Here is a 13,135-nt window from a genome sequence, read left to right as displayed (position 1 = left end):
TTTGTTTCATTTATTTCGGACTCTTGGCTACGAAGATATCACGTTTGCTGAGAAAAAGTGAACTTTTCTGAAAATTGACTTGGATCCCTTGTGCTCTGAACGCCCCACATCTAAAAATATTTGTAAAAAAACTAAGTTGAAGCCAAATTTATCCTGCAACCCAAGTTTGTTCGAAACACATAAAATTTGTTTCGTTAGTATGATTACAGTTTTGAATCAGTAGCAAAATTATATGAGAAAGAGCTTATTGTTTAAAGGGGGATCCGTACCACTAAGTTTGAAATTTTACGTGGGATCGCAATCAAAAGCTGTATAGCAAATTCCGGACGTCTCGTGCCTCCACCCTAAAAAGAAAAAAGAAAAACCGCAGAGCTCCTTCCTGGCTAAGAATTAGCGTACGCGCCTTTAGCGTGGGTTACCCGGAGCTCATGTGGTTCGGATTCCACGTTAATCATTAGGTCCCGTCTTACAAAGCCTCGCTGCTGAACGGGACGTTACACTCAAAATCAATTCAATCAATAAAAAGCGCCCTGTAGCGTGGCGCATACATACAAACAGACGAACATATGTAGACTAAGTCGTCCCAGAAGCCTCACTGACATTCGGCAATGATGTGACAATAAGTATTACGCTTTGCAGGGTGGCTTTTTGAAACGTTCGCAAAGTGTTTTTTATGGATCATGCGTTCGCTTGGAATACGCTGACCATGTATTTAAATGTAGATGGCTAATCACAATGCGCTGCAAATGTGAAAGCAATAAAAAAAAAAGCGCAGAAAACGTCACCTCGAGCATATTTAATGCGTTTCGGAACAATAGACCGCCAGCTGTTTAAAAGATGTCTAGAGGAAGGGGGGAAAGGAAAGACGTGCTGCCAGGCAAAGGGGATTTTAGCAAGAAACAACTGCTTGGAAGATGCTTTATGCTGAGTATTGGAACTCCGCTATTGCAGACCTGAACCTGACAAAAAAGACCTGGAAAACCTGACTAGCTCACAGTATGATTTATAGCTCTGGAGGAAGTAAAATTACCAAGTAGCCACCTTGGTCGCGTTCGCTGTGGGGGTAACGCCAGGGCCGTCGCGTGGGTTGTAAGCGTCCGGGGCAACAATTCCCAGGAGAGCCCTACCCAGTGTCTTATGAAAAACAACCAGAGTTTATTGTGTACTCTGGACGTAGCCAGGTTTCGATTCCCCCATCTCCCCGAGTACACGAGGTCCGGCAGTATCTCTAGAAACTTTTTGTAAAAATAAAGCCTTAAATTGCATTGTAATACCTTTTTAAAAACTGTTTTCAGTTTAAACCAATATAGGATAGCATAAATTTGAATTTTATTAAGATTAATTTTTCCATTTTATTGGGGAGGAACCCTTGAGTCCCCTCCATGGCTACGTCACTGATAGTTAATAAAGACAATTGTTGTATGAGGTTAGCACAGAATTAAAGGACTGAAAAGATATTAATTCTCTTATTGATTGGAAAGTACGCGCGAAGTTGTATTTATGATGCAAACCGGTTATTATCAAGTGATGCCAAAGGAAGCAGATAATAGTAATACTGCAGTTAATGTGGTATTACTTAAACATTTCTTGGATAGGAATAAAGAAATGTTATTAAATTTTACTAAAGTTTCTTCAATTTGTACCAAACTGTCTTACGGATAAGATGTAACTAGTAGCAGATCTCAGTCCGTTTTCCAAGATCAAAATTCTTTTGACAGCAGAGGCGGACTGTGGGTAAAAGGGCCACCCGGAGAATGATGCTTACGGGCCTTGATGAATACCGAGTTGATCTGAAGTTTGGACTGCCTTTTTAGGAATGAACTCTTAGCTGGAGACTTGGATGGCTAAACCCCCGCCCTCATGAAATGTAAAGTTGTGTATGCGTATATATAGCTAAATATTTCACATTCTTTATTTTCTACAGTCTGAAAATCTTTTGCAATGAGTCGTGCAAGTGCAACGACTGTTTATATTGAAAGAGATCTGAATATGATACGATTCCATCTTCAAAATTATGAGGGATTTAATTTTCATGAATAGTATATGCAAATGAGTGAATAAATTATAATAAAGTTAATTTTATTGCGTTATATAATAGTCTATCTTTGAGATTGTTTACTGAGTAACTATCTAATTACGGAGGTGAGAAATAAGGAAGTAACTTTTGAAAACAGAAAGTTTAGAGAAACGGTTTTAAAACATTTCTGATAAAGGACACTGAGTTTCGTGGTAAATAATTTCTTGTTGACTTCTTAAACACTAATTAAATTGGAACATTACTACAATATATTAGCATTACAGTCTAAAATATTTTTTCTACAAACAGCAGTTAGGAATCACCCTACCAAAATCAAGAAAAACGGAACAAACAGCACGAATGTTTGATGTAAAACTTCGCATACTTCTTGACTACACAGAGGTGATAACGCATTTGTCAGTCATGTTTTTGATGTGTTTTGCAATTCTTACAAAATACGCGAGTAATGAAGTTTATTTATTAAATCAACTTTTACAACAGCATTTTTCTAAACACAGAAGAAGATTTCCCAATTTCATCGATAATTTCATCATTAGGGATTTTTTTGGAGAACTTCCGTTTCAATGGCCATAAGCATAAATGATTCCAGGATATAATTTGACGAAGACGAACGCATATGAGTTTTAATTAATTTAAGATAACTGAATGCTCGCTCACACGATACTTGAGTAGCCTAATTGAAAGAGCTATCAAATATTTGTATACAGTAAACAATGTTTGGAAGGTGGAAACATGCATGTTATATCTTAGTAGCAACCAGTAACACTGCTTACACGGATGAATTTCGTTGCACATCTTATAAGACTGGCCTTTTGAAAAAGAGAGAATGCATTCCTCGGGTTCACTTTCGCCCTCCGAGGCACTACACTTAGTACAACTGTCATATTCAACAACATCTACATCGGGTTCTATGTCAGTACAGTCTTTATTATTTGCTTTATCACAAAAGTCTGACAGTTTTTTCCGGAGGTTTTTTTTAAGTTTTAGCAAAATTCAACAATTCAGATTTCAAATTTTCGTGCTCAAGTAAACATTTTCAGCTATCTCCTGCAAAGCACCTTCTGGAACACCTCCATTTAGTATATCAGTAAATCGGCGAGGATCAAGACAACAAGCATCAAAGATTTTTATTATTATTATTATTGTTATTATTATTATTATTATTATTATTATTATTATTATTATTATTATTATTATTATTATTATTATTATTATTATTATTATTACTTGTGAATCTATCATTTAATCTACCCTGGATTTCGTCGAGCAAAAGTCGAAATATCCCAACACGGAAGCTAAAGATCCATATAACCTGTGTAATCCATACATTTCCCTAGGATGAATTATTCCACATAATACACGCATAAATACAATTCAAATGATATTATTTTTAATATTACAATTAGTAGCGTAACTAAGTTCGCGTGCCCCCAACATTCCACAATGTTTGAAAATGAGCTCCCGTCAATATTCGTGCACTATTGTTAGATATATCGAATTAGAAACTTCATTTTGCTATCCCCTTTTCTCCTTATTGGCTCGAACTTTTAAAAAACTATGATTGCATCAGTAATGGAGACCACCTTTTACTCGAAGTTTGAAAACAAGCACAAAAATAAAAATAATAAGTAAAAAAACAAAAGATTGGGGTTCATTATTTCTCGTGTACTTTATATATACGATAAAAAAAAATTGTCCCAATCTAATGCCTTGTTAATTCCCACAGTTTTGTAATCTCTTTGTTACTCTTGGATAAGAACATGGAGAATATTTCATAAAAAACCCTCCTACAGTAAGGAAACCGTGTTAGACATGGAGTTGGAACGACAGTTGTGGCGTTGAAAAGAACGGGTACCTTGAGGACAGCGGTGATGTTAGAAATCGGTCCCGTGACCCGAAACCCAGGAATTCGGGCCCCACATATTTGGGGTCACGTCCCTTCTATTTGATATTAAATATATTGCGTTATCCCTTACTAACACGCATCATTACAGTATTGTCTTGTAATGTTCGGTTGAACAACATTCAGGGAGGATAATAAGGAAACTTACTTTTAGTAGTTCGATGCGTCTTGAAAATTTTTACTACTAGTACTAGTACTACAATGAATTATTTTAAAGATTACATTTTCCACAACTATTCGATAATTACTATTTTTTTATAATTGAAAACGAATTTTGAAAGTTCACACTATAAGTGTTCTGATAAGATTCCAAAAGGAATCGTACGAACTATAGTAAACTACGAGTTTCCAAGGGAATTTTAGTTTCTTCACATTCAATTTTGACAACGAAGTTTTTGCAGAACTGAATGAATAAAATTAAGAAAAAATAAGATGAGCTTCTGCAAAAATTATTTGACGGATCACACTCTACGAGTGTTCTGTTAAGAAAGAAAAAAATGTAAAAAGTCATTTGTCACACACACACACACACAAGTTAAAGTTCTGTTGCAAGAAGTAATTCTTCTTTATAGATTTTTTCAAGTACTATAATTTAAAAGTCATGTAAGGAAATAATAAAAACAAATAATAAAGTAATAAAAAATTATTTACAAATTTCAATATCATATTCCTTAAAGTATTCTTTAATACAATCAATGTTTATATATGTACAATTACATGTTGGCCAATTTAATGCTGAAAGTCTTTTACCACTATTTTTCGTTAACTTACACTGCTTTCTAATTGATTTACATAAGACATTTTATTTTCCGTTATCATTATTATCATTATTATTATTATTATTTACAACTTTTAAAAATGCATATTATATTGTGAATTCTTTTGTAAGAATAACCCCGTAATTAATTGAATATTTTCTCTGCTTAACAATAAATTATATAATGCATATGTAAATGTCTAATCATCAATTTCATTATCACTATGTACTGTTGCAAATTCTTCATATAAGTCATCAAAGGTTTGCATATTAACCAAAGCACGCCAGGCGTTATAGCATAGCATATCATAGTCTAAAGTAATGCATGCATGTTCATCTAAAATACTGCGATTTTCAAAGCACCTATAACATAAAAGTTTACTCTGTGGCTTCCATCTTGCAGTAACACACATTGCAGTAATACACAGTAACACACATTGCTCATCTACAGAAAAAGAAGTGCACTGATATTTGCAATCATAATATGTATTAAGGGAGACACATTAATGCTCACACTGAGGATTGTTGAAACATATGTTTATCCTCTTCAAGATACGCTTCTCTCAAATCAGAAATATGATAATCATTAAATGCAATCTCTTGATATGTATAATTAAATTTGTTTATAAGATATGGTATAATATTTACATCGATATATTTTACAAGCGTTTTCAGATACTGTTTTAATATTTGGTCTCGTGTTGATTTTCTAATTAGGAAATTCCACACACTAGTATTTAATTCTTCATCAGTTTCAGTTACACATTTGTGAACGCTCTCGTTTTCACTACGAATGGCACAACTTTCACAAAGTAGAGGTTCAGAAAGTTTATAATTTTCTAAAAATTGGTTTGCACAAAGTTCACTCACTTCATTAGGGGTACATTCACACTTCAGTTCATTGAATATTAGAATATCATTAGAAATTGCATTTTGATCTACTATTTCCTCTTCAAAGGGTATTTCATATGAATATCTGAAATTTATTCTATACACAACATCTCGTATTATATCCTGCATAGAGCAGATAATTTTAAATTCTTCACCTTTTTCTTCAGGAATATCAGGATCATTTGGATGTACAAGAATAATTTTCTTTTGTTTTTCAAGTTGAAAACGTTTCTCACGTGGTGAAATATACTTAGAGTTTACACGTTTACTTTGCGATAAGGAAAGATTGATTTGAATCTCACCCTTCCTTTGCTTCCTATGAGAAGAATGTGTTTTATAAGTAAAGCATTATGTAAGTCTTTATTTATTTTTTGCGTTGCATTCGCTGAAACAGCTGACTTTTGACTGTACATCTCAACACCTTGTCAAACACTTTATTGCAGTAGCACAACCACACCCATGCGCAGATGTTATAGTCACAAATCTCCGCAAAAGGTTATAAAGATCTTCAGCACTTTAATAAGATATTTAATTTGATCCGTCAGAATGAGCTTACTTTCAATTCGACACGTCACTTTTTCATTGATTACGATAACTTAAGAAACATATTAACCGTATGAAGATATTAGGTAAGGAAATAGGCATTTGTATTGATGTAATAAATTACTATTTAGATGTTATGAATAATGTCTCAAAAAAACAATACACATACACAAACTAAGAAAACACTTCAGCACTTTAATAAGATATACATGTAACAGTAGACTTGTATCTGTGATATACCGGTGAGTAAAAAGGTAATGTCAATAATTGCAGACATTGTGATGCTTTAACGCACATGTATATTGTACTCCTGAGCTGCACAAAGCACTAAACGCTGGATATAAGATTTTGCAAATTATTGAGATCTGGGAATTCGAACTAATTGGTTCTAAGAACCATAATTGAAGAGGTGTTTTTTTTTTTTTTTTTTTTTTTTTTTTTACAGAATGAAGCAAGAAATCACGTTTTTTTTTTTTTTTTTACCAACATCATGTCAAACCAAAGGAGACTAAAAATAATACATAGCGAATTATTATGTTCAACGAATCCATGCGGCCAAATCAAAACCATGGCTTAAGGTACATAGCTAAGCTATTCCTCAACTCATTGCATGAGAAATGGAGACAAAGGACGGATTTGTCACAATCGGTGGTTGTTGACACACCAGAAAAGCTTTACAGCTATTTATAGGTATTGCAGTACAAAGTACATAATGTACTAGTCATCGGTGAAAAACATGCCGTAGTCCCATACAAAGAAATCGAGAATGAGAATAAACCGGTAAAGTTTTTCAAATCTTAACATTTTTTCACAGCAGAGCTGTTTTATTATTTTCAGAGCTCCAACTCTTCTTATGGAAAACAAAATGATAGACATGGACACGGTTAAAACTGTATGAATTGATGACAAGTGCAGGGCGTGATAAGGTGTTGTATTCTGATACTCATAGTATCATGTTCGTACAACGCCGTGATGAGAAATCTCCACTTACATTAGTGAATTAACCTATCAATTAAAAGATGGGTGGGAAATAGACAAATTTATAGATTTGGGGGGCAAAAAATTATGCGTATAGGCTGAAAGAAATTGGGACGGTAAAACGATTATGTTTATAAGATACAGGGAATCACTTTAGACAACAGAACACGCGAAGAATTAATTTTGACCATTTTTATAATTTAGTAACTGAAAAAATTGAAAGCAAAACGTTAAATCTCCCAGGGAGGATTGCACGTAAGCGTGGGTATATTATTGTGTCCAGACCAGAGACAAAGACAGCAAAAAGTAGGTAACAAAATACGATGAGCTGTGAAAAGTTTAACCACTTGATATCTTCAGTTTAGACAATTGATTTATGTGATGAGGTTGCAGCGAAAGTGCTAGGTAAACCTATGAATTTAACATGATTAAGTTTTTAGAGTTTTGTGGAAGTGCCTAAGACAATGATTAACACATTAATTTGAAATGGCAAATACAAAATTCTCATATATATTATGTGGACAGTTGAAACCCATATTCAGGCATTATTTGATTTATAATGGTCCACACATTAAAGAATATTGATAAAACACCTTTGTAGGAATAAATACCGAGAGCACTGCCTCGAAGTTGAATAAGCCACTTTATTTCTCTTGGCTATGAAAAGCGGAATTGATCCTGGAGGTCCTCTTCTTGTGTGCGAGAACAACCTCAGTTTAAATGAAAAGTATTTTATTTGGAGGTAGTGTGCAAATGAAAAGGTGAGAATCGAACTGAAGGCCTTTTTCAGCACAGTAGAAAATATGGTTAATAGTAGAATTGTTTCTTTTTGTGGATCACACTGCAAATCCTTGCAATGGGAAAAAGGTAAGACATGTGTTACTAGTAGTAAGTAAGTACGTTTATCTTACTATTCATCAAGAACAGAGTACCATCCCCACCCCTAAAGTAAGATGTATACAGCCTTCCAAAGAACATCATTCTTGGATTGGGTTACGCAAATCATAATTATAGACAAATATATGAATTTAAAAAAATTACCCAGAACGATTATTGAAACAAGTAAAAAATAACCACTAACGTTAACATCTAAGAATAGCAGAAATGTACTAATGGAGATGTATACTATTGTACTGTGAGTACCAAATAGCCGTATATGAAAGAAACACTCTGAACTGAGAATACCACATTATTTATCCATGATTAAAACAAATCCTTTCTCTATATGAGAGTACTTACTACAAATTAATTATATGTATCACAGGTCTCATGGGTAAACAAAGATGGAATTTTTTTATATGTGAAACTTAACTTATACGAATGTATTATCCAAAAACATACTTGGAATAGGGTTAACAAGATAATCAGAATCTTGTCCTTTGATTTTCATTACATTCACTAAGTATATATTTATTCTTTTATACGTATTTGAAGACATTATTATCATTAATAGTACTTATTGAATTTCATACCACCCCCTTAAATATATAAACACTTATTTATGGTTCACTATAATAATTTTTATTCAATCGCTTAAGTAAGAAGCCTCTAGATTCCATATGTACAATTTTACAGTTTTCGTACAACATTTACCACTCCCCCTCCTTATTATTATTGTACTCCTCCTCCTCTTTGACCATCCCGTATTATTGCTCTCTGAACTAATCATTTTAGTCAGTTATGACCAAGGATCTTATAAAATAGAGGATCTGCCCATATATATCTTCGTCCTATTAAATAATGAAGCCAAAAAACAACCGAGCATCGGCACGCCTGATTGGCTACTCTCGTTCCCACCATCGTCTGATTGGCTACTTTTGTTTCCGCCATGTTTGTTGGCTCAAAACATTGCGATCCTAGTAAGTGGAGTGGGCAGAGTAGGGGTGGCAAAACTGTGAGGTATGGCTTCAAGATTTTGTTGTAAGGGCAAATCTTTTATTTTATAAGATCCTTGCTTATAACATTAAGAATCACTTGTTCTCAGTTGTGGTAATAATAATGAAAATAGTCACTTGTACGAAATTTACCCACCACCCTGTATTCAGAAGAATTGTTTAATATTACTGTACACTAAACATTTTTTAAAACCTTTTAAACAGTTATAAGAGCAAGAATCACTTGCTAACAGTTTTAGCATCGCAAAACATTGTAACCACTAGCCACTGAAACAGTTCTATCAAATGGGGGATTTTTTAAATTGTAAACACACTTCGTAGTTGTAATCACTTTGAGTTATAATCACAAACAATGTTCTCAAGTAAAAACTTTTTAAAATATTTTTCTAAGAATATTTTTATCAGTTTAATAAATGCGTCATTATTAATCGCTTCTTCATAAATATTGAAAACTTCTTGTAGCTTGTTAAATGTCTTTCCATGTGACTTCTGAAATTCTCGTAGAACTTCATCCTGTATTTCAATATCAGTAATAATACTTATCACAGTTGTTTTTAAACTATCTCTATGTATAATCATACATTCAATCACATAAGATTGTTTATATTCTTTTGAAAATCCATTGCACAGTAACAAACATCTTCTCATAGACTGCCACAAATGGAGCGTGGTTATTAAACATTGAAAGTTTATATTATTTTCATTACAATGACAAATGAGTACATTTTGACCCCACATTTACTTGTCTTCTAATCAACAATGCGTACAAAAAGAAGCAAAAACAGTTTTTTTTAATAAACCCCTTTTTAATGCTGATTTTTTTCTTTTATTTTTTATTAGCTGAGAGCATTATTATTAATTAATATTTGGCGACGAGGAAAAAGGATTTACAGTATGGCAGGTTCCAAACTTTTTGAAGCATTTGAGGTGGAAGACCAGGAAATAAATGATTATTTGGACAGGTTTGATGAATTCTGCATAGCCATGGAGTTACCGGCCGCAAAGAAAGTGCCTACATTGATCGCGTCTATCGGTGCAAAAACATACAAACTATTGAGAGACATTTGTGAACCGGAAAAGATACAAAAATTTAGATCCCACACAATCAAAGTGATCTACATGCACTCTTCCCATCGGTTGTGCTTCTGCTTTCCAACTACTATATTGCTTTAGAGTTCATAAGCCAAATAATGTTGGCACCATTAACGGTCCAAGAAGTCATGGAGGCATCGGAAGCAGACCGACTTTTATGTCAGGTGAGAGAATGGATAATAAAATTCTGGCCCAGGAAGTTGAAGGAAGAACATAATACTACAGAGTTAAGAACATTCTTTAACAACAAGCAAAGACTTTCAGTTGTGAACAAGTGTGTGATTATGGAAGGCCAAATTGTACTCCCACATAAGTTAAGGAAGAAATATCTGGAACAGCTACACAGGAATCACCTAGGTGCTTGGAGAATGCTGACTGTAGCTAAGGAAGCAGTTTGGTGGCCAGGTTTAGACCGTGATATCAAAAAAATGAGCGAATTTTGTGAAACGTGTAATAGCATGCATAGGAATAACTCGAAAAAGCAATATAGTAGTTGGAAAGCAGAAGCACAACCGATGGGAAGAGTGCATGTAGATCACTTTGATTGTGTGGGATCTAAATTTTTGCTGTTAGTGGACAGTTATTCAAAATGGATCCAAGTGTGGAATGTAAATTCAACGAAAGCATCTGAAATTAAACAAAAGTTAGACGAATTTTTTCAAATTTTCGGGTATCCAAAGACTTTAGTATCAGATAACGTTCCTCCTTTCACATCATTTGAGTTCACGACATACCTAAAGGAAAGAGACATCAAGGCAGTGCTGACCCCACCATACAACCCAGAAAGCAATGGAATCGCTGAAAAAGCCGTGCAGACAGTAAAGCAGCTTTTAAGAAAACAGTTTTTAGACAATAAATATGCGTGGAACCGTAGATTAGGAGAGCATAAACTGAAAGAAATATTATACATGCTTCGATTCACACCGAGTAAGGCAACAGGGAAACCACCAGCGGAATTGATGTTAAATTTCCAACCACGCACAATGTTGTACAGAAGGGAGTGTTTGAACGCGGCAAGAAAGACAGGAAAGAAGTGGAGCAACAAGAAAAGAATGAAGTGGTCTGGGCGAAGAACTATCGCGATCGTTTTCCTAAGTTTATCAAAGCCGAACTGGTCAGGCAGATGAGCCCAGTCGTGTTTTTGGTAAGAATACAAGGAAAAATACGGAAGTGCCATCGACATCAAATAATTTTTCCGCAAGCAAAGGGAGACCGAGAAGATAACATGCCAAGAAAATGTCAGGAGGATATATGGTTTCTTTGCCGAAAGAACCCGCTCGCAGACGCAGCAGTGGAAGATGTACAACTGCCTAGAAGTCCAAACATAAATTCAGAAAGTGACAGGACATCAGTCAGAGAGCAAGATCAACACCTACCAAGACAACACCCAGAAGATGGCAGAACACCAGTACGAGACCCAGATAGGCAGCTACCAACAAGATATCCAGGAGATGGCAGAACATCAGCAGAGCAGCAAGATTGGCAGCTACCAAGAAGATCCGGAAGGATCAGGAGACCACCTAATAGATTGTCATTGTAAAAAAAAAAAAAAAAAAAAAAACGGGGGGAGAGTGTAATAGTGAATAATCTGTGAAGAATGTGGAAGAGTGTAATAGTAAATAATCTGTGAAGAATGTGGAACAATTAAATAGTGAATAATCTGTGGAGAATGTGGTATTGCAAATAATCTGTGAAGAGTGTTAGACGACGGTGAATACACTGTGATAAGCATGAGTATGGCTGGCTTTGGCATGAGTTAAAGAGTTCGTGGGAGCAAGAATGAAGTTGGAGTATGCAAGTGGGCTTGTTAGAAGTACTGTGAAGAATATTATTTCGTAGCATGGGGATAAAAATTAGTAAAGTACTTTTGAAGTTTGTGTGCATGTACCCGTGTCCGTAAATAAAGAGTACCTTAGTTTGGAAGTAGTTATTTTAATAGTAAAAGTAATAGCAGTATAGTGAGTAAAACTTAATAGCTGTATAGCAATATTCTTATGTATAAGTTCATATGTAGAAAGGTGAGAAAACTTGCGATAGTTGGACATGTCATAACATCAAAATGCCACTAGACTACACTTCACATAGTTTTCTTTGTTGGCATCTTGCACGTATACGGTACTTTTATCTCGAGTCCAAATACCTGCTTACATTTTATGACATAAAATGAGGAAGAAAGTGGCTCGAGCTTTTCTAAATGCCGATCCCAGCATTTGTCTGATAAGAAAAAGTTAAACAGGAAGAGTTTGGGTATTTGACATCCAGTATAAAAGCGAGATCTCGGTCAAATAAAACGAACAAGTTGCAGTTAGTACTCTTAGTTTTCCTCTATTGTAGGATACTTTTTATGGGAGATTTGTCAATAAGTGACTAAAGATAATCCTTTATCTTGAAGCACAAATGGATACACACTTAAAAAAAGTTCACTGGAAGCACTTGAAACAAGTTCTAAATTATTGTGAAATGAGAATAGTCTTCACAAATGTGAACCAGTAGCCATGTGATAAATGTGAAACAGATTGTGTCAAGTGCCATGCTTTGAATGGACAATGCACACAACTAACACCACATCCGTTGCTTCGTTTTTTCCAAGACCTTTCCATACGTAATAAGGATTAATTAAGTCAACGAACTTTGCTTAAGAAAGTGAATTCAGCTAACGACAAAAGTCACTTCGAAGAGGGTTACCTCCAGCTTTAGACAAAAAGGATTTTACATATGGCTTTCTTCTATTTTAACGAAATTAGCATAGCAAGGTTAAACATGTAAATAGAAACTGAAGAGTGAAAACCACAGGCTATTAAGGATTAGCTAGTTCATATAATGGATTCAGTTTATCGTGTTAATGGAAAGTAGGCCTACTTTTAACCTTTGTTAAATTATGTAATTACGTCATTATAATCTAACCGTTTAATATTTATTCCATCACTTGCATCTTTTTGTTTCCTTGAATTGTGATTTCTAGAAGGAAATTGTTGACTTCTGAAGGACTAACCTAAATGGTGGTTAGAGCAAGGAAGAAATTCCTTGGGTCTGAGTGA

The sequence above is a fragment of the Thermobia domestica genome, chromosome 4, assembly GCF_964235325.1.
Source record: "Thermobia domestica chromosome 4, izTheDome1.hap1.1, whole genome shotgun sequence".
Classification (NCBI taxonomy): domain Eukaryota; kingdom Metazoa; phylum Arthropoda; class Insecta; order Zygentoma; family Lepismatidae; genus Thermobia; species Thermobia domestica.
This window is presented reverse-complemented; position numbering follows the sequence as displayed.